General features: G+C 35.5%; 7 non-coding genes across 7 annotated transcripts; all 7 read right to left on the reverse strand.

The window, feature by feature from the left end:
- Positions 1 to 13,914: 13,914 nt before the first annotated feature.
- Trnal-caa (transfer RNA leucine (anticodon CAA)) lies at positions 13,915 to 14,031 on the reverse strand. The gene is made up of 2 exons: positions 13,994 to 14,031; positions 13,915 to 13,960 (listed from the first exon to the last, which is right to left on the reverse strand). It is a non-coding gene; the product is annotated as a tRNA-Leu (tRNA).
- Positions 14,032 to 19,162: 5,131 nt separating this feature from the next.
- Positions 19,163 to 19,320, reverse strand: Trnal-caa (transfer RNA leucine (anticodon CAA)). The gene is made up of 2 exons: positions 19,283 to 19,320; positions 19,163 to 19,208 (listed from the first exon to the last, which is right to left on the reverse strand). It is a non-coding gene; the product is annotated as a tRNA-Leu (tRNA).
- Positions 19,321 to 19,885: 565 nt separating this feature from the next.
- On the reverse strand, positions 19,886 to 20,002 carry Trnal-caa (transfer RNA leucine (anticodon CAA)). The gene is made up of 2 exons: positions 19,965 to 20,002; positions 19,886 to 19,931 (listed from the first exon to the last, which is right to left on the reverse strand). It is a non-coding gene; the product is annotated as a tRNA-Leu (tRNA).
- Positions 20,003 to 20,530: 528 nt separating this feature from the next.
- On the reverse strand, positions 20,531 to 20,647 carry Trnal-caa (transfer RNA leucine (anticodon CAA)). The gene is made up of 2 exons: positions 20,610 to 20,647; positions 20,531 to 20,576 (listed from the first exon to the last, which is right to left on the reverse strand). It is a non-coding gene; the product is annotated as a tRNA-Leu (tRNA).
- A 370-nt stretch (positions 20,648 to 21,017) lies between these two features.
- On the reverse strand, positions 21,018 to 21,134 carry Trnal-caa (transfer RNA leucine (anticodon CAA)). Its single transcript has 2 exons — positions 21,097 to 21,134; positions 21,018 to 21,063 (listed from the first exon to the last, which is right to left on the reverse strand). It is a non-coding gene; the product is annotated as a tRNA-Leu (tRNA).
- Positions 21,135 to 21,504: 370 nt separating this feature from the next.
- Trnal-caa (transfer RNA leucine (anticodon CAA)) lies at positions 21,505 to 21,621 on the reverse strand. Its single transcript has 2 exons — positions 21,584 to 21,621; positions 21,505 to 21,550 (listed from the first exon to the last, which is right to left on the reverse strand). It is a non-coding gene; the product is annotated as a tRNA-Leu (tRNA).
- Positions 21,622 to 23,351: 1,730 nt separating this feature from the next.
- On the reverse strand, positions 23,352 to 23,468 carry Trnal-caa (transfer RNA leucine (anticodon CAA)). The gene is made up of 2 exons: positions 23,431 to 23,468; positions 23,352 to 23,397 (listed from the first exon to the last, which is right to left on the reverse strand). It is a non-coding gene; the product is annotated as a tRNA-Leu (tRNA).
- Positions 23,469 to 23,593: the final 125 nt, after the last annotated feature.

Genomic DNA, 23,593 nt, shown 5'->3' on the forward strand with positions numbered 1-23,593 from the left:
AACTAGACAAAGTGTTGTAACCAAATGCATGTATTTGTAGATCTGGAGAAAGGCGTGGAGCATACAACTCCCACACATGCACAAGCGTACAATTTAGTGAGATTTATTATTATTGATTAGTAGAGGAGAATCAAAGGCTAATAATTGCTTACCAGATTTTAATGAAAGGGTCGGCATGCAAAGACATACTATGGCTCTGCAATCGCTGCTGAGAGCCAGTCCAATCGACAGAACCAGTCCAACTAGTACGCCCACAATTGCTGCCACATGAAGGGCCGTCTTTAAGACATAGAAAAATGCCAACAAAGCTGCCGTTCCTGAAATAAACAGATCATAATTATATTTATTGTAATTTACATTTACATAAACCTAATAAAGTACATACTATATAAACTAGTATATATATAATCTGTAATTTATATTTACACATTACGGATATTTACTGTAGTATTATATGACAACCAAATGCATCAGCTGATCATTGACCAGCCAGACTTCAGATGGCTTGGCCACTAAACACCTGTTAGAGGAGGCTGACCCAGACAAATAATCTAAGTTCATACAACCTGTATAGTACAGCTTAGCGCAAGTGTCTAATTTGAATTGAGTGTTGGAGCCAGTAAAAATTGCTCCAATTAATGTAATTCTCGGCATTGAAGGGAGACAATTACAATATTGGGTCTGATGAAAAATTCATGCATTATGATTGGTCAATGTTACTGCGATATATGATGTCGTACAAATTTCTCACCTAGTAGGATACCGATTAAGATTCCAAGTACAGCTTTCTCGATTCGATGCTCACTCAGAGTCGTACAGAACAGTTTTCGACAAAGCTTTTTGCATCTGTTCCATTGGGCGTTCAAGTCTACAAAAAACAAATATGCTTTTCAGCATTGTTGCCTGATAGCTGACATCAACTAGAAAAACTGTCCCACATTGAGAACCTCCAGGAAGTAGAAAATACTCACACTTTTATTCAGAGTGTGACAACTTTGATGAAGGCGAACTTTGGTGAACTATGCAAATGCACAATGAAGTGTCTCTCAATGACTACATGTAAGCATTGATATGTAACAGTACAGGTTATTTTAATGTTTAGAGATTTGCCTCTTTGCGTTACCTTTAAATGGCAATGAAATTTAACCGTTGACAGAATTTCAAGCCTTTCCAAACAAAGATAACGTTATTGGTAAGTGCACTAATAACTTTCTCTTTAATGTTTATTTCTTGTGAAAGTAAGTGGTCTAGCCTTCACTTCTTGCGATACAGCTGTGCTGCCCAGAGCATTTGTAAATTCCATAGCAATGATTTTGTTTCCGAGCAAATTGTACTTCTTTTGCATAACCAGCTAGTGCACATCTTGTAAAAATTTAAAAATGAACTTTCACAAAATGTTGAATGAGTTTTGTCTGAAAGCATAAACATTGTTCTATCATTTGTGATTGTGTTTGATGTTTTAAGTGATCTGACTGCCAGGTTGTTTCAAGATTAAAATCGACAAATCTTGATTGCAATTAAAATGCTTGGGTCAAGCAAAAGAGCACTTACAAACTGTATTGTTGCAAAGAGACAAAATAGAGACTATAATACCTAATAATAATACTATAATACCTAGAGACCTAATAGCCTTAACAACTATCGCAATTAGTGACCTCAATTCACACATCATGTTCTTCTAAGTGTCTTAATCACGATTAAATTTTATTGATTTTAATCTTGAAACATCCCGACCATCAGATCACATCAAACATTAAAAACATATGTAAATGATAAAAAAACGCTGATACTTTTTAATTTAATATATAAAGGTTTTGTGTAAGATTATCTTTAGCAGGACACAGTATTGAGGGCCGTACGAGGCTTGATAAGATTTTGCTGACATGTTCAACAGCTCACTTATTGACATTTGGCAGCAAGCATGACTATTCACTTTAGGTCGTCAGAAGCTAACCACGATATGATGAATTAAGTGATTTTGGCACAATCAGCTGCTATGACAAGAGATGCAGGTGTAAATACACACACTAGCCAGCCTACTCATGAATGAGATCTAAACAAATATAATGACATCACGGGAAACTAGAGTCAGAGGTTACAATGTAAATGATGAGCAGTGTATGACTCGGTGAATAGTAGTTAGTACAGTGATTATTGTCACAAGGAAGTCTTTAGAAACAAGCGGCTCCAAGGCCTCCAAAGATATCACAATTTAAAGGCATCACATCTTATCAGGCATCATATCTCACTGATTGGTTTGCAAAAATCATTTTTAGACAATGTCTTTAGAAATTTATTATTTTCAATGCTATGTTGTGTACTACTTTATCAAAATGCTCAGTCATCCAAGCGCTGCAGCAGAAGAGTGAATTCATGCAGTTTTAATTGGCCTAGCAAAATGCCAATTCCAACTGGTAGATTAAAAGTACCCTTTTCCTAAAAGGTCAAAAGGTCAAAGGATCAAATAGAAGTGTAGGTAACTTTCATTTTATAAAGAATAACCTGCATAAGAAATTATTTTTGTAATCGCACATTAGATACCCGCATTAGAGTAAACCTATTCACACAACTCAAAGTCCTTATGAAACTCTGTTGAAGGCTAGTAAATATGATGAGGATTAATCTTTACTATAATATGAGCCCTGTCTGTCTGTCCATCAGTATTTCCGCAACCATGCTAAGAGCATTGCGAAAAAATATTGTCTCTCACAGAAATCAAACTCGAATATTTTATGTTACAGCCAAGTGCTACCTTCTACACCACTCCACAACCTTGCAGCGTCATGGATTAATTATGTACATACTTATTACACTTGATCACACTTACCTATTACACTAACTTTAAGATATTATTATGATACGCAATAATAGCATTGCCTGTAGTATTGTCACTCGCAACCTTTAGAAATTCTTAACATCTTGACTGTCACATGCAGAAATGGAAGGCTCCCGATAGCGGAATAAATACTCGCTATGGAATCATCAGATAAATACGTTGAATACTGAGCTTTGCTTTTTGCATGCCTTTCCCCAGGGCAACCACTATCACAACCAGGAACAATTAATGAGCACACTATTTATGAGACACGAACAACTGGCTATCATAGCTTGTGGCAAATCTGCAACAGATGACTTGACCAAACCTAGTGAATGCTTCTTGCTGTGGTTGCCCAATTCTTACTAACCTCAGACCTGTCATTACTACACATTGTAACTTACAAGAACAATGGCCTTTCCTGAGGTCAGAAGAGAATTTATCAAGGTAAACCTGAACATAGAACAATGATATGCCTATGAGCTGATATATAACTGCTGATAGGTGGGAAACTATGATCTCAAGTTGAGTGGTTACAGATGTTGTTGTCTTCTGTTATTGTTCCTGCTGCTAGAGTCAGCAGTTGATGCTATCCCTAGGTTTATATCAATGACTGCTTTTAACTGCTGCTCCGCTAGGTTTAATAGCCAATATCACTTAGCTCTTTACTGTAACCTTTCATATTCAAAGATAATCGCATAGTTGACAACTTTATATTTGCTGTTTATATGTGTCGCTGCGGGCCACAGAACTTTACTAACTAATATGTTTAATCTCAAATATGTTTTATAAATAATAAATATAGTCAACATTTTTAATTTTGTATATTAAAAAAAGTTTAAATATGATAATTTTTAAATTTTATTTCAAATAAGAGAATAAAACAAAGTGAAAGACATTCAAAGAGCATATGTGAGAAAATATTCATTGCTTTCTTTTTTACTTGAAGGCTTTTAATAAGTAAAAATCACTGGCAAATGATATTGCATCAGAGTGATAAAATCATCACAATAGTAGCTCAGAAAGCTAACAGCTTTTGTATGAATCCGAGTTGTACATTTGAAAAATCATAAGTTGTCTATACGGCAACTGGGTGTGCGACCTTGACCACTACTTGAGACCTACTCAAGTTGTGAAAGCTTGAAGCTAAAAATCTTACAGGGTTTCTTGCAGCTAACAGCTATTGTGCGAGTCCGAGTTGTGATTACAAAAAATTCTAAGTTGTTCATACGTTTTAGCAGGGAAGTGTTTATCTCATTGAATCTTTTTTACTCCGAGCAGACCAGCGATATTCACTTGAGTGCTAACCTTGACTGCTGACTTAGGCAGTTAATTTAATTAGTTATTATTAAATATTCATGCTACAGTCATCACAACTAAATATTAAAATGATTAAAAATTAAATATTCTAAAATGAAATTGAAAATCTTCTAATAAAATTGTACTATGTATTTAAAAGATCATTTGACTTTATTTTTCGAATTGTTTATTTTATTGTTTAGTAAAATTTGCTAATTTTTAATGTAAATAATTCAGACACTAAACATCTTTATCTGAACATAATGACACTTATACAAACAGCTATTTCTTCTTGAGCATGGATAGGAGAAGTAAAGTTGGTTGTGAAATGCCTGAGCCAAGGGAAGCCATAAAACAGCTATTTTGTTCATAAACGTGCCTTTGTTAGAAGTTAAGTAAATCTATGTATTTTATGATAGAAGCTGGTTTTAGATCCCTTACTAAAAAGTCACAAAACACATCCAAACTATGTGCATAATTATTCTCAAATGTGCAATGGTGGATTAGCGGTGCAAATGAGAGCATGCTTGGTTACTACTCTGAAATATCTGGGTTTGATCCCTGTGTGGAGCAATCTTTCTCTTAACACTCATAACGTGCTTCTAACAGATGAACAGACACCCCTTCTATTATCATAGAAATCGCTTAGACTCATGATGACAGGTATTGCAGCGGTGACTAAGAGACATCCCTTGTAGTCATTTACCTCCGCAGCTAACTTATCATTTCTTAAATCATTAGTTTGTAGTTTTCTATTTACTAGCAGTTAACCAACCAGTAGCAAGCAACTTAACGAAAGCTAAAAGAATGTGCAAGTATTGTTCAAAGATTTAAAACTCACTTGATTGCCATGCTTGGGATCTAAGGCTAAAGAGTTAACTTACTTGCTAGTGCTTGTTTCCATTCTTCAGGAAGTTTAGTTCCACTGAGGCCAGATTTGGTCTGTGTTTGAGTCTTTTGATCAGGTGTGACCTTGCTCAAATGCACTTTGCTCAAATCACATTTGGATTGCAAGAATGCAGTTGCCAGCTTAAGATTCCCTCCTGTAAAACCAATTTAGCATTTCTTTATGAAATCTATAAGAGAATGACATTTACCATATAATAAAAACCATAGAATCTTTTCTCCTAAAATTTTACACCAGCGGTATTTTTAAATGTTTTATCCCTGCTACAGTCTTAACAATGGTTTTGGTTCACTCCTCCTCCGCTTGATGGATTTCACCTCAATGTCCAAGGATAGCAGGACATTAAGGATGTTTCTCCACTTCAGAAAAGAAATACTTTGTTCTAGATGAGTGGCACATCAAACTATTAGGGGTGTTTTTGATATGAGTACAGTAGACACTCCTACAGCTTAACTCATATAAGTTTTCATACAGTTTTTTATGTTTTAAAAAACATAATTTTACTCCTGGCAAGGATATTGCAACTAATTGTCTTTAAATATTGTACCTTGTTAAGCCAAGTTTGTGTAGGAGTTATTTATATTTTGTTTTATTCTGTTATATAAATTGAAACCTAAACTAAATTTAAAGTATTTCTGTTAATTAAGTTTTACTGTTATTATGCTTCAAGTGCCCATTTACATAATTTCTTTTCACTTTGGAGTCGTCAGTAAAATAATCTAAATATAAAAGCTTCAATGTTTTTGCTTTATTGATAAACTTTAAAAATTACGTTGTTATTTCTAGGTAACCTGAAAATAGATAACTGTCAAACTTTGTTTTCGATTACCTGAAATTAAAGGTTTTTCAAAAAGTGACTTGGAACTTATTTGACTACTCTGAACTTACTGAACGTTTTAACCGCAATCAAGTTTGGTGTAAATTTGATGTAAATATTAAATTAAAATACAATTAAAACTTTTTCTGAATAATAAGTACTGTACTTACTTCATTTAATAAAATTTTAAAACTCAATTTTTAGCCAATTTTATTTAATGAGTAATATATATTCTATATATAATTACACAATGGTTCTTGCTAAGATTGTGATGGGTGATATGAATTAACTTTTTGAATTTTGACTTATGAGAAAAATCTTGAAACAGGTTGATTTTGTATGTCAAGGTTGGCTCTATGGTGAATTTATCATATTTCCAATGGTGCTCTAATCTCAAGAAAATCAAAAACGGGAAATTATGTAGAAAATTTCAATAAAACTTTTGTTTTTGTTTTCATAAAAACTCTTTCAATGATCTCAGATATGAGTTTATCCAAAAAAGTCTTCATAAAAACTTTAACAAGGTATTACGCCTTAAAAACTCACGGCCTCCAGCGGAGTTCATTTTTCTGCAGGAAAAATTTTGACTGTTGACGGCTTGACTCGATCCTCGCAAGTGATGGGATCTAGCAGGTGATGGGGTAGATACAGAAATGCATCGTCAGCTGTCATTGTCATGGAGTGTGTCACACGCTTACTCATGCTTGAAAACAAAATGAATGCGATGTCTTTATGTCTATCATGTGTTACCTCTTGTTCTTCATACCTTTTGATAGAAACACTGTATGGTGGTTAGTTCTTTCAGCTAATCCATAATCTCTTCAACGCAATTGGTTTCCATGGAAACTGTTGTGCAATTTTATAGAAAGGTTTTTCATGTTACAGATTTCAAAACAATTATTAAGACAATAAGAATTATGTAATCTGTCATCACCACAATAATAATTATTATTGCAGTAGATTATTCTTTCATATTCAATGGAAATGCACAAGGGCCATTAAAGATCACATTGAATTATAATTTTGTTGTCAAAATTAATATGTAACCAGTACAAAAATGTAACGACAGTAATAATTCTGTAAACATAATAAGATTCTGGGGATATAAGATTGGTCATTAAAGATAAACTTACTCAAAATTTTACTAGATTTTATCAGCAAATATTTTTCTATGTAATATAAAATATTAATATTTTATCCTTTGTGATTTTTGAGGGGATCAGCATGTTTCAAGAATGTTTCAAGATTGAAATCGACAGAACTTGATCGCTTTAAAAATGCTCAGAAGAAAAATACATGCGATATGATGTCACTAGTTGCTATTGTTGGAATAGTTGATATCAGCTATTGCGTTCAGGTAGCAGCGTGAGTCTTTCTTATCTTGTCTGTCTTTTTGCAACTACAGACGTCATAATCACACTTTCGTTTGATCTGAGCATTTTAACTGCGATCAAGTTTTGTCAATTTCAATCTTGAGACCTGGGAGTCGGATCGCCTCAAACATCAAAAACAGTAAAAAACGAGAGAAAAATAATGATAATTTTTAAATTCTACTAAAATTTCGTGTGAGTTTGAAATAAGTGCAAATCTTTAAGCGCGGCCAACTGAAACAAAGTTTCAATCTTTTATTAAAGTAATAAATTAATTCAACTTATACATCACATACTAATTATTTTAAGTAATTGTACTTTGAATTAATGTTTTATTTTTGGCGATAAAATATCTATAGGCCTATATATATTTCTCAAAGTATGTCTGTGTGTATGCCGTATGTCTGTCTGCATTCCAGCTATAGCTATTATTAGAATAATTGTAGCTAGACAAAAATGCTGATGCAAGGTCCTGGAGTACCGTCATTAAAAGCCTAGCAGATTACTGCAATTTTCCATTGGCAATATGCCAGGCTAATAGCTTGAAAGTTACAGTTGTTAAACCAAGTTCTGTCCAGACTTTTTTATTACCCGGGCAACGCCAGGTAACACAGCTAGTAGTATATAACATATGCTTCTAATTTTATAGTTTTCTATAAAGTCTATAGTTTATAGTATGATATCATTTGAGTAGTGGTTACCACCATGTTAACTTCATCTTCTACCAATAATATTTTGTAAAATAAGCCTAGGTATGACTTTTTACATTCACCAGGTACTGATAAATACTATCAAACCTCTGCTTGCTTCAATCAATAAGAAACTACTATTTCTCTCTATTTAATATAAGTTATACAGGCTATGCAATGCTTTGTTTGGTAGGTAAGTTTTTATGTGCATCGAGTTAATCAAACGAATATATAAACTATACGCTTATTTATTAAAATATTAGTTATTCATTTATTTGGAAATAATTGATCGGTTTAAAATTACAACTTAATTTAAGTTACTTTGCAGCGGCTGCCTTTTAAATTTTTGAAAAACCTTCAACACTGTGGTAGGTATATGAGAGTAATCTGAAATAATTACACAGCAGCAAAAAATGGTTAATATATTAAAAGCTTTGTTTGTCCATCTGATTGAAAAAAGCAGCAGTTGGAAGTCGGAAAAAAGATTGTGTGATATAAGATTCAAACTCATGACATTCAGCTTGGTGTCCTGACACTCTTACACCTGAGCTATATATATGAGCAATATTTATTGTGGTAATCAATAGTCATACTTTACAATATGTTTTCCACAAGGTACCACAGCAAGTAAACTAACTAAAAAGCAGTGTACAACAAAAAAATAAAAAAAGAACGACACAAATAAACTATAGTCTAACTAAAAAACTAGTGAATAGTCTAACTAATATAATAATGTTGGAACTTAATGCATATAATATGTAAAAAGCTAATTGTCCACCTTAACTTACAGATTACTAAGATGGTTCTGCGCATTGCTATTCTCTGTGCTCCCTCGGCACTTCAGATGTACTCTTACAGTACTAGACGCTGCGACTCCTGCAAGAATACTAATATTATTAATAAAGTGTACCAGCAACTTTACTTGTTGGTAGTCATTGGTATCGGACTATTGACTAGCTGTGAAGTTTTTGCTGGAGCAGCCAGGAAGAGCAGGCAATGGCTGCTCTTCCTTCAGGAAGAGCAGCCACTGCTCTTTCTGAAGGCCTAAGTACATGTAGGAAATGTCTAACAGAAGATAAGAAGGCATTATCTGTTGCGATGAAAGAATCAAGATGAAACTTTTAAATGTTTTGTTGTGGAAATTAATCAACGTTGACATGTTTCTGTGTCAACTTTGCGTAAAAGGAGTTATTTAATTTTCTAGTTTACAGTGCTGCCCTTATAGAATTTTGTTATAGTTATAGTTTAATTTGCAGTGAAGACTTGATCAAATGCTGATGACGGCAGCAGAAGATGGTAAGATCTTTATCTCTTCCTCTTCAATTATTTCAATGAGCTTTTTTGACTATCTCTGGTTGACTGATCCAATGTTGTTTACCAATTTTGTCATAGTGACGCAACAAGCTAATAAGTATGTATTGTTTTTATTATGAAGTGAGTGAGACATCAATGGGATGACTGAGGAGAGGTCATGTAATCAAGCTAATAAGTATTGTATTGTTTTTGTTATGAAGTGAGTGAGATGTCAATGGGATGACTGATGTCATATAATTCTGATGGTATTGTTTTATGATGCACACAAGAACATTCTTTGTTATGATGTAGGCCTATGCGTGGTATCTGGTAGACGGCAAAGTATGGTTTTGGTTGAAGTAGAGGGAGTCTTTGTCTTTAACTGAGAGCTCTGTTAGAGCCATTATTATAAAGGATAGTTATGATCAGTGTCTAACTGACCTTAATACTGATGAGCTGACTGTGTTAGTAGATATTTGCTGTCTAAAATATTCATATCACATCTCAAATCTGTTTGACCATCCATCACTTTTCCAGAAAGTTCACTAGACCTTATATCAAACACTAGCACTTTGTCAAATTACATCAGAGCTTTTGGAGACAAAAAGAACTTTTCCAACTTTTGCTTTACTGTCTTTATTTTATTATATTTTTTGTCTCAAAGTCTAATTTGCTTTGAACAACATTCATCAGTAATAATAAAGTTTATAAGTATCCACAACAGTGTACAGCAATGTGCAGACGATAGATATAATAAGCTAATAACAAATATAATAGTAACATTGGATTATTCATACGCTACTAATCTCGCTACTATTAAAATCTACCATATATATCATAAAAGACTTGTGGAAATTTATAAAATGTGATATTTACTACAAACAGTTTGAACTATTTCTAAAATTTATGAATAAATTCAAATTGATAGAGAGCAGCAATGAAGACACTGTTCAATATAATTATATTCAAAATTTCAAATGTGTAAAATTGATGAACAAAAGTCTAAATTATGTAATTCTGATGTTTCATTTGTAAAACTTATACATGCAACTATTCTAGCAGCACCGTGTGCTGTGAAATATCATCACGGATAATAAGTGTGTGCACAATTATTCCAAAGTAGCAGAAGGTGGTAACATAACAGTCTATTAAGCTGAAAGTCATGGAATCACATCCTGTCGCAGGGTGGTTGAGGAGTGCAGTTGGTAGTGGTACAGACAGACAGACAGATGGACAGGCGACCAGACAGAAAGACGAACAGACGGCACAGCTCTTATTATAGTAAAAGTTGTGAGTGTTTATCGCTGCGCTATTTGAATTTTACAGTTTTCATGACCTTGTTGATTAAGTGCCACATATCTTTACTTTCCACCTTGCTCACATCTGTTAGAAAACAAACTTATTTTGGCTAAAACAGTGTCAGTGAATAATAAGAGAGAGATCTCAACACACTATGACTATAGACTGAAACCAATGATATACAGCCCCCCAAGGATAGCCGACGGCTGTCATATGGGCGGGGTTTAATGATGGAGCTCTGTTAGGATTATTCTAGTCTGGGTTTCGGAGCTAACACAACTCTCGCGGGGCGATCGCGTTGCCTTGTTAGGCTTTGAAAAACACGACTCGCTGTTATCGTTTCATTAGCTCATTCAGTCAGTAGACTCCGCGGTTCACAATAGCAAACCTTGAATTTCTACAATGTAGGGGTGATACCTAACCAAAATAATGCATCCATACAAAATAACACATTTCAACTTACATACTTTTAGTAATTTTAAAATTTGTAAAGGTTGTAGTATATGCTTAAAGTTGAATATAATTTACCTGAACAACAGCTTTTTTCCTAGTTTTTGATTAATATTTTGCCACCCCTAATATAAAATGAAAAAGTCTTTCTTCGTTCTCACATTGTTTTACCTTGCCAATAAGTTGGGACAGCAGGCAAAGCTGTGCAGTGTAGTTTTCATGCTCAAAATCCTAACACAAAACCGAATTTGAGCTATTTTACGATTGTGACTATTAATATCACGAATGCTTGCGAATGGCAACTGACTGATCGTAATGGTGGCAATATTGGAATACTATATTTATTTGACAACAGAGTGAATTCAACAGATAAGTAAAATAACCACTATAGTTTGTAATATTTGTAAATTTACAAGGGGCTTTATTCAGCATATTTGTTTGTTCGTGCGCCGTGTTCGGGTTCATCCCAACAGAGCTCCATCATTAAACCCCGCCCATATGAGAGCCGTCGGCTATCCTTGGGGGGCTGTATATCATTGCTGAAACTAATATTTACTATAATAAGAACTGTGATTATTCATCTATTCATTCATTCATTTATTCATCCAAAGGTGTGTTTTTTTAAAGCCATGTTAAGAGCTTTACAAAAAGAAAAGGCAGTGCACAGGAATCAAACTCAGACATTCAAATTCTCAGCGAGCTACTATCTGCATCACTCAACTTCCTTTACACGTATACAGGAATAATTGTGCACATACTTACTACACATGATGATCTCTCACAATGATCAGGAGAACTAGTAGTACTAGTATAGAATAATGCTGTAAAATATGTACCTTGAATTTCATTATATCATTGTACATATGGAATATGAAAAGGTAGTGCCTAGCAATTTATGTTCATTTTTCTTGTAACCTATATTACAACAACTACAATACTACAATAATAGCTGTGTATAGCTGTCGTTCTGTCCATCACTCTAAAGCCGCAGTTAGACGGCAGGAAAAAAGAAAGCTTCAAACTGGATCTGAACCTACAACATTGGACTTGGCTATCTGGTACGCTACCATCTGAAAGGTATTCTCTTTGCAGCATTATAGAGTTATTGTGCACATACAGTACTTATTCTCTGCCCTTTATTGACACACCTGACTACCTCTTACAGTACACTAGACTACCAGGGTACTAGTGCTATATAATATAGGATGATCCCTCAATAAAAGGTTGATTATTAATATACTTATAATTTATATCTTTATACATATAGCTCAAGCATTTAACGTAGTTGGTAGCTTATGACGATAAGTTAAAGATAAACTCACACAAAATCTTTTTAAATTTGACCAGAAAGTATCGGTATTTTACTATTGTTTGCAACTGCTTTTGATGTTTGAGATGATCTGACCATAGATGTGACTAGATCATAGATGTGACTAGATTATAGATGTGACTAGATTATAGATGTGACTAGATTATAAATGTGATTAGATTATAGATGCAACTAAATCATAGATGTGACTAGATCATAGATGTGACTAGATTATAGATGTGACTAGATTATAGATGTGACTAGATTATAAATGTGATTAGATTATAGATGCAACTAAATCATAGATGTGACTAGATCATAGATGTGACTAGATTATAGATGTGACTAGATTATAGATGTGACTAGATTATAGATGTGACTAGATTATAAATGTGATTAGATTATAGATGCAACTAAATCATAGATGTGACTAGATCATAGATGTGACTAGATTATAGATGTGACTAGATTATAGATGTAACTAGATTATAGATGCAACTAGATTATAGATGTGACTAGATTATAGATGCAACTAGATTATAGATGTGACTAGATTATTATAGATGTGACTAGATTATAGATGTGACTAGATTATAGATGTGACTAGATTATAGATGTGACTAGATTATAGATGTAACTAGATTATAGATGTGACAACATTATAGATGTGACTAGATTATAGATGCAACTAAATCATAGATGTGACTAGATCATAGATGTGACTAGATTATAGATGTGACTAAATCATAGATGTGACTAGATTATAGATGTGACTAGATGATGATTTAAAATCACGTAAACCTGTTCACGTTTTAGGCCCATAGAAAGCTTAACATGAAAAAAGTGGGGAATGTTGGTTTTGAGCCAAAGTATAGCAATACAGATTACCATATAGCCAAAATCGTGTTAAACGCTTGTTTTAAGGCTTTCAGCTCTGGTCAGACGCACTCCTTTTATTTTCCATTGAAGAAAACACACCATAACCGCTTTAATCCTGGTTGCTCCACAACTATTGGTGGCTTGTTGCTAAGCTCTATGATTTACTGTATGATTAAGACTCAGTGATCTACAGGTGTACATTGTCTATGAACTGCCTTTGTTACAGTTACTTTGTTTCATCAGCGTGATGAAGATATCGTAGAGCTAACTATCGGTAGTTGGACTGGCTGTCTTAGATGTGTTAGTTTATCTAGGTAATCTAAGTAAAAATCTAGGTAAAGATCCACAAATTCATCACTGGCAAGGAATTGAACTCTGGCATTCCCCTTAGCAGACAGGAACGCTATCATCTGCACCCCTTAATTACCTAGCAACAATTAGGAATACTGGTAGTTGTGTAGATATTTAGTAATTATGTCTAACAATCTTTCATGACCTGTAAATACAATATGAGCTATATATCTACTCAGCAGATAGCTCCATGAATGTCAGATGAAAAAGGAATTGAACTCTGGCATTCCCCTTAGCAGACAGGCACGCTATCATCTGCACCCCTTAATTACCTAGCCACAATTAGGAATACTGGTAGTTGTGCAGATATTTAGTAATTATGTCTAACAATCTTTCATGACCTGTAAAACTGCAGCAGTTACTATTGACAACAAAAAGTTATACATAATGCAACGAGTGTGAAGTAAACTGCTACTCATTTATTTGCAAAATGTATTGTCAGAAGTGGGATTTCAACCCACACCCACATATGGAGACCAGAACACTAATACACTGCTACACTGCAAGCAATGACACTTGAGTCTGGCGCCTTAGACCACTCGGCCATCCTGACTTAGTTCTCAGAGTCATATTAAATACAGTAAGGCTGGAAATAATTAAGTCTGATTACACTATTTTCTCCCCTGAAATGACAGCAGGCTTTCCTCCATCAAGTTTTCACTGGAGCATAACTCAACATAACTTTAACTCAAATTATTGCTGCCAAATCATGATGCTGACCTCATAACTCCATTGCCCATAGCACTTTGAAGAAAGAGGCTAGAAATAGTGTCGATTGATTAAAACAGATTCAAAAAAGGTGGTGTGGCGTGGTGTGTGTGTTGTGTATTTTTTTTCATCAATTAGTAGAAATATAACAATAAGCAAAAATGAAGATATAGTTATAGTATTGATTAAGTTAAACAAAATAAATGAAAGCTTAGTTCCTATTGTTAAGACGTGATGAGGCCCACATGTGCAGTAATTAGTCGAGGGGTTAGCACCGCAACTAGTCGAGGGGCTGGGCCCACAGGAATTGGCAAACCTCAAACAGCGGGTTTGAACTAATTTGGGCCTAACAAATGACTTTTAACATTAACTCTAAAACTAGTAAATGCAGAAGTTTCACATAAGTCTCTTGGAAGACTGTCCCATCATGATGGAACTCTGTATTCAATTGTTTTTTGACCTGAAGCAGTATAAAATAATGGTAAAGATAGTTTGGTGTCTAAAAATCTGGTGTTATAATGTGAATCTTTCTTTGTTTCGTCATCATTTAAATAAAATATAAAAAAATACTTCTAGTACTGCTCTGCCATGGTTTATTGCTGACAAAACTTTATTTGTGAGCTCAATTAATGCTTGGCTAGTGTTTCGATTTTTTCTGAAACCAAATTTGTGTGTCGTAAGAATGTTGTTACTTTCTAAATATTTGCGTATTAACAATTTTCTCTAAGATTTTACTAAATACTGGCAATATAGATATTGGTCTATAATTTGATAAAAGCTTTGGTGAACCCGCTTCTTAAACAAAGGTTCAACTTTTGCTATTTCACGACTGTCAGGGAATATACCTAATTATAAGCTAGTATTTATAATATGAGCTAGAGGATAAGCTAAAACAGGGGCTGCAATTTTCACAAGCTTTGCTGGAATTGAATCTAATCCTTTAGCTTCATTTTCATTCAGCTTACATTGGTAACAGATAAACATTTTTCACCTTGTCCCGAAGGCCTGGAATGATGCTAAAGGCCTAGGCTAATGTAGCTCATATAGATGTAAAATATTGGTTAAAACAATTGGCTATCTTTTGTGAGTTTTTGAATCGTTGTTGTATTGGGAGGAAATTTATTATTAGGCCAAACATGGGCTTTGCTTGTTCACTGCTGTTTTTCACATTAGCGAATATTTAACAAACCACATCGTAACCTACTCCTACGTAGGATCTATCACGAGTAAAATGTACAAATGACGGAATTCTCATCACCTAGCAACGCGGTTGAGTTGAAGTCTAGCAAGCATTCTGATTGGCTAAGGACTCCATTGTGTGCAGCGAGCCGAGAAATTGAATAGGAAGTGAGTATTAAAGCAACGTGATGCTAAAGCATAAAGAAAACCGCAAGGTATGAACATTGTGCAATGTGCATTTTGAAATGATAAACACTTAGTAAGCAGCTGCATGTCAGTTTTCTACATTAAATTGAATTTGCACAAGCCAACTCTAAAAGGACCAGTAATTTTTGTAAGTTGAAGCAAATTTTCTTAGCTTTATCTTTGGAATTTATATAAATCTAACTATACTGTAATAATATATTCTACTAATGTGTTTGACAGCACAGTTTAGTATGATTAGCAAAAGACAGCAACATTAATCTGACCATCTGTTGAGCTTTACTGGAGACTTACAGAGCTTCCAATGCAGTTATGAATAATAGATTTTGGAGCACAGCTACATATTGTTGATTTCCCTGATTGCAGATTCAAAATTTGCCAGTATACTTTGGCATTTTCTGCTGACTCTAGTAATTTTTAAAATACAAGGATTTTGCATTGCAGTCTTTTGTTTACCAAGTTTAGAAAAAGTTTGAATTTTTGTTTCAATTTTGTATTTAAAGGAGAATTTAAATATTGTTTAACCCTTTCGCAGGTGAGTTTTTGAGCCTATATCAGCTCGTCATGGGTGAATTAATTTTTCAAAAAAATGAAAATTTTGAAACTTTATTGAAATGATATTTTTTTGCTACACTATGGTTGTATGATAGGTTTGTATCATATAACAAGGCATTGAACAAACAGTTTTACACTCTTTGTGCCTATATGAGCTATTTAAACTACCCTTACACATGTAAATTTTTAAGAAAATTGAAAAATTTGATTGTTTTTTGCGATAATGTTATATTGTTGAATAAAACATATTCTGTATTTATATTACAAATAAAGCATTTTACAATAAGAATCACACTTTGTAATGCATATTAGCCACTGTTTAGACTTAGTCCGTAGCACATATCCATAGTCCATACAGTCTATTTGTGGTCTATAGTCCATATTGTCTAAGTGTGATAAGAGTTGAAGCAAGCACCTTTGCACAATCCGACTCCACAATCTTTGCACCATGTATCGATTCTAGAACCTTTGTAGCCTTGACCTCTTGGTTTAGCACATACAGTACATTTCTTTCTTTTACCATCTGGAATGACTTCAAGGAAATGCCTGGCAGTTTTCCTTGCAACTGGAGAGCAGCTAGGTCGTCCTACACGTTTTCTAGGCTCACGGTAATCTCCAATCAACCCTTTGACTAACTGAATAAGAAAGTGGTGGTGGTCCATCTTCTTTCTTACAATGTTGGGAAAGAAGCTACAAGTTATGCGTTGAGCGAAAACTTATGCATTGTTATAGTACAAGCTATTACACCTGAGTCTGGTGCCTTAAACAACTTGGCCATCCTGACATGCATATTTGAAATGCTGGAATTAAATTACACACAATGTAACACATTTGTGTTACATTGTGTGTAATTTAATTCCAGCATACCAAAAAGGCATGTCAGAATGGCCGAGTGGTCTAAGGCACCATACTCAGGTGTAATAGCTTGTACTATAACAATGCATAAGTTTTTGTTTTCACAATGTAAAATATTTGTGTTACAATGTGTGTAATTAAGTTTTTAACAGTATGTTTTTAACGAAATATATTGCCAGAATTGGGGTTTGAACCTAAGCCCACAAATGTGGACCAAAAGACTAATACAGTGCTACAGTGGAAGCATTAACTCATGAGCCTTTGACTATTCAACCATCCTGACATGTTGAATGTTTTAGTACACGAAAATTAAATAACACGCAACGTAACACGAATGCAAATTGTATGTTAATAGGAAAAAAATATTGTCAAGTGTGGGATTTAAACCCACACCTCCAATAGTGGACCAGGAACCAGAACACTACCACACCACTAGAGTGGAAGCATTAACACTTGAGTTTGTCAACTTGGACCACTCGGCCATCCTGACACACCCACTCGGTAGGCTGAAATTAAATTAATACATTTCTACAGTGGAAGCATTAAGACTTGAATCTGGTGCCTTAAACCACTTGGTTAGCCTGACCTGCTGATTAACTTGTTATGCTGAAATTACATTGCGCAAAAGGTAACACAAATGTGAAATGTATGTAAATAACAAAATTATTTGTCAGGAGTCGGAGTGGAACGTACACTCACTAGTGTGGACGAAAACGCTCGTATAGTGCTAAATTGGAAGTATAACCTTCAAGTCTGGCACTTTGGACCACTCTACTATCCTGACACACTTATTCAATATGCTGAAATTTAAATACGCACAATGTAACACGAACGCAATTGGGTGTTATTGCAAAATACATTTATTAAAAACTGCTGACTGTTTTAATTCAATGAAACGGAATTACACGCTACGTAACATGTGTCCAAATAGTTCTGTCCTAGCAAAATATATTGTCAGGAGTGGGGTTTGAACCCATGTCCACATATGTGGACCAGAGCATCAGTACACTGGTACAGTGGAGGCATTAACACTTAGTCTGGCACCATAGACCCCTCGACCATCCTGACATGCTGACATTGAATTACATGCAACGTAACACAAATGCAAACTGTGATGTAATAGCAAAATATATTGTCAGGAATGGGATTTGAACCAATTACACAAAATGTAACACAAAGAAAAACTGTGTATTATTGCAAAATATTTTGTTAAAAATTGCTGACAGTCTTGTTAATAATTGCTGACTGTCTTAGTACGATGAAATTGACTTACATGTAGCGTAACACGAATACAAATAATGTTGTCATAGCAAAATATATTGTCAGGAGTGGAGTTTGAACCCATGCCCGCATTTGTTGACCAAAACACTAGTACAATGCTAAGTGGGAAAGATTAACGCTTAATTCTGGCACTTTGGACCTCTTTGCTATCCTGAGACACTTATTCAGTATGCTGAAATTAATTTACACACAATGTAAGACAAATGCAAATTGTGTGTTATTGCAAAATATGTTTGTTAAAAATTGTTGGCAGCTTAAGTACGGTGAAATTGAATTACAAGTAACGTAACACAAATGCAAATTGTGTGGGCATAACAAAACATCTTGTCAGGAGGGGGATTTGAACCCACACCTGCAAATGTGGACCAAAACAGAAACAGACATCTACAGTGGAAGCATTAACACTTGAGTCTGGCGCCTTAAACCGCTCGACCATCCTGACATGCTTATTAAGCAGAGATGAACTTAAATTTAACACAATGTAACACGAATGACAGTTGTGTTATATTAGCAAAATATATTGTCAGGAGTGGGGTTTCAACCCACGCCCACATGTGTGGACCAGAACACTAGTACAATGCATTAACACTTAAGTCTGGCGCCTAAGACCACGCGGTTCCTGACCTTCTGACTGTTAAAGTACGCTGAAATTGAATTACCCGCAACGTAATACGAATACAAATTGTTTTGTAATAGCAAAATATATTGTCAGGAGTGGGATTTGAACCCACACGCACACATGTGGTCCAGAACACTAATCCACTACTACAGTGCAAGCATTAACGCTTGAGTCTGGCACCTTAGACCGATCGGCCATCCTGATATGCTTATTCAGCAGAGCTGAACTTAAATTTAACACAATGTAACACGAATGACAGTTGTGTTAAAATAGCAAAATATATTGTCAGGAGTGGGGTTTGAACCCACGCCCACACATGTGGACCAGAACACTAATACATTACCAGAGCATTTATATTAAAACTGCTCAAATGTTAGTGCTTGGTACAGTGCAACCATTAACATTTGAGTCTGGCGCCTTAGACCACTCGGCCATCCTGACATGCTGATTGTTTGTCCTCTGAAATTGAATTACACGCAACATAACATGAATGCAAATTGTGTCATCATATTAAGACATATTGTCAGGAGTAAGATTTGAACCCACTCCCACACATGTTGACCAGAACACTAATACACTACTACAGTGCAAGCATTAACACTTGAGTCTAGCGCATTAGACCACTCGGCCATCCTGACCTGCTGTCTGTTTAAGTGCGCTCAAATTGAATTACCCGCAACGTAATACATATGCAATTCGTTTTGTAATAGCAAAATATCTTGGATTTAAAGTGGGAGTCTAACCTACACCCTCGCGTGTGGACTAGAACACTAGTACAATGCCAAGTTGGAAAGATTAACGCTCACATCTGGCACTTTGGGCCACTCGGCTATTCTGAGACACTTTTCCAGTATGCTGAACTTTAATTACACACAATGTAACACAAATGGAAATTGTCTGGTATTTCAAAATATATTTGTTTAAAACTGCTGAATGTTTGTCCTCTGAAATTGAATTACACGCAACGTAACACAAATGCAGTTTGTGAGGTAATAGCAAAATATATTGTCAGGAGTGGGATTTGAACCCACGCCCACACATGTGGACCAGAACACTAATTCACTGCTACAGTGCAAGCATTAACACTTGAGTCTGGCGCCTTAGACCACTCGGCCATCCTGACATGCGTAATAAACTGCTGAAATTGAATTTAACACTATGTAACATGAATGAAAGTTGTGTTATGATAGCAAAATGTATTGTTAGGAGTTGGGTTTCAACCCATTACACAAAGTGTAACACAAATACAAATTGTGTATTATTGCAAAACATTTTGTTAAAAATTGCTGACTGTCTTAGTACGATGAAATTGACTTACGTGTAGCGTAACACGAATGCAAATAATGTTGTCATAGCAAAATCTATTGTCAGGAGTGGAGTTTGAACCCATGCCCACATTTGTGGACCAAAACACTAGTACAATGCCAAGTTGGAAAGATTAACGCTTTAGTCTGGCACTTTGGACCACTTTGCTATCCTGAGACACTTATTCAGTATGCTGAAATTAATTTACACACAATGTAACACAAATGCAAACTGTGTGTTATTGCAAAATATGTTTGTTAAAAATTGTTGGCAGCTTAAGTACGATGAAATTGAATTACATGCAACGTAACACGAATGCAAATTGTGTGGTCATAATAAAACATATTGTCAAGAGTGGGATTTGAACCCACGCCCACACATGTGGACCAGAACACTAATTCACTGCTACAGTGCAAGCATTAACACTTGAGTCTGGCGCCTTAGACCACTCGGCCATCCTGACCTGCTGACTGTTTAAGTGCGCTGAAATTGAATAACCCGCAACGTAATACGAATACAAGATGTTTTGTAATAGCAAAAGATATTGGATTTGGAGGGGGATTTGAACCTACACCCTCATGTGTGGACTAAAACAATAGGGCAATGCTAAGTTCGAAGGATTAACGCTCACATCTGGCACTTTGGGCCACTCGGCTATTCTGAGACACTTTTTCAGTATGCTGAACTTTAATTACACACAATGTAACACAAATGGAAATTGTCTGGTAGTTCAAAATATATTTGTTTAAACCCGCTGACTGTCTTAGTACACTGAAATTGAATTAAACGCAACGTAACACGAATGCAAATTGTGTGGTCATAACAAAACATATTGTCAGGAGTGGGATTTGAACCCACGCCCACACATGTGGACCAGAACACTAATTCACTGCTACAGTGCAAGCATTAACACTTGAGTCTGGCGCCTTAGACCACTCGGCCATCCTGACCTGCTGACTGTTTAAGTGCGCTGAAATTGAATAACCCGCAACGTAATACGAATACAAATCGTTTTGTAATAGCAAAATATATTGGATTTGGAGTGAGAGTTGAACCTACACCCTCGTGGGTAGACTAGAAAACTAGTACAATGCTAAGTTGGAAGGATTAACGCTCACATCTGGCACTTTGGGCCACTCGGTTATTCTGTGACACTTATTCAGTATGCTGAACTTTAATTACACACAATGTAACACAAATGGAAATTGTCTGGTAGTTCAAAATATATTTGTTTAAACCCGCTGACTGTCTTAGTACACTGAAATTGAATTAAACGCAACGAAACACGAATGCAAATTGTGATGTAATAGCATAATATATGGTCAGGAGTGGGGTTTGAACCCACGCCCACATGTGTGGACCAGAACACTAGTACAATGCTATAGTGGCAGCATTAACACTTGAGTCTGGCGTCTTAGACCGCTCGGCCATCCTGACACACTAACTGTTAAAGTACGCCGAAATTGAAATACCCGCAACGTAATACAAATACAAGTTGTTTTGTAATGGCAAAATATAATGCATTTGGAGCGGAAGTTGAACCTACACCCTCGTGCGTGGACTAGAACACTAGTACAATGCCATGTTGGATAAATTAATGCTTCAGTCTGGCACTTTGGACCACTTTGCTATCCTGAGACACTTATTCAGTATGCTGAAATTAATTTACACACAATGTAACACAAATGCAAATTGTTTGTTATTGCAAAACATGTTTGTTAAAAATTGTTGGTTGCTAAAGTACGATGAAATTGAATTACATGTAATGTAACACGAATGCAAATTGTGCGGTCATAACAAAACATATTGTCAGGAGTGAGATTTGAACCCAAGCCCACATATGCGGACCAGAACACCAATTCTTTGCTACAGTGCAAGCATTAACACTTGAGTCTGGCGCCTTAGACCACTCGGCCATCCTGACATGCGTAATAAACTGCTGAAATTGAATTTAACACTATGTAACATGAATGAAAGTTGTGTTATGACAGCAAAATGTATTGTCAGGAGTGGGGTTTGACCCACGCCCACATGTGTGGACCAAAACACTAGTGCACTGCTATAGTGGCAGCATTAAGGCTTAAGTCTGGCGCCTTAGACCACTCGACCATCCTGGCACACTAACTGTCAAAGTACGCTGAAATTGAATCACCCACAACGTAATACGAATACAAGTTGTGTTGTAATAGCAAAATATATTGGATTTAGAGTGGGAGTTGAACCTACACCCTCGTGCGTGGACTAGAACACTAGTACAATGCTAATTTGGATAGATTAACGCTTCAGTCCGGCACTTTGGCCCACTTTGCTATCCTGAGACACTTATTCAGTATGCTGAAATTAATTTACACACAATGTAACACAAATGCAAATTGTGTGTTATTGCAAAATATATTTGTTAAAAATTGTTGGCTGCTTTAGTACGATGAAATTGACTTACATGATATGTAACACGAATGCAAATTGTGTGGTCATAACAAAACATATTATCAGGAGTGGGATTTGAACCCAGGCCCACATATGTGGACCAGAACACGAATACACTGCTACAGTGGAAGCATTAACGCATGAGTCTGGCGCTTCAGACCGCTCAGTCATCCTGACATGCTGATTGTTTGTCCTCTGAAATTGAATTACCCGCAACATAACACAATGCAAATTGTGTGGTCATAACAAAACATATTGTCAGGAGTGGGGTTTGAACCCGCGCCCACATATTTGGACCAAAACCCTAACACACTACTACAGTGGAAGCATTAACACTTGAGTCCTGCGCCTTAGACCACTCGGCCATCCTGACCTGCTGTCAGTTTAAGTGCGCTGAAATTGAATTACCTGCAACGTAATACGTATGCAATTCGTTTTGTAATAAAAAATATATTGGATTTAGAGTGGGAGTTGAACCTACACCCTCGTGTGTGGACTAAAGCACTAGTACAATGCTAAGATGGAAGGATTAACGCTCACATCTGCCACTTTGGGCCACCCGGCTATTCTGAGATACTTATTCAGTATGCTGAACTTTAATTACACACAATGTAACACAAATGGAAATTGTCTGGTAGTTCAAAATATATTTGTTTAAAACTGTTGAATGTTTGTCCGCAGAAATTGAATTACACGCAACGTAACACGAATGCAATTTGTGAGGTAATAGCAAAATTTGTTGTCAGGAGTGGGATTTGAACCCACGCCCACACATGTGGACCAGAACACTAATTCACTGCTACAGTGCAAGCATTAACACTTGAGTCTGGTGCCTTAGACCACTCGGCCATCCTGACATGCGTAATAAACTGCTGAAATTGAATTTAACACTATGTAACATGAATGAAAGTTGTGTTATGATAGCAAAATGTATTGTTAGGAGTGGGGTTTGAACCCATTACACAAAGTGTAACACAAATAA

This window comes from Watersipora subatra, chromosome 8 (genome assembly GCF_963576615.1).
Source record: "Watersipora subatra chromosome 8, tzWatSuba1.1, whole genome shotgun sequence".
Taxonomy (NCBI): domain Eukaryota; kingdom Metazoa; phylum Bryozoa; class Gymnolaemata; order Cheilostomatida; family Watersiporidae; genus Watersipora; species Watersipora subatra.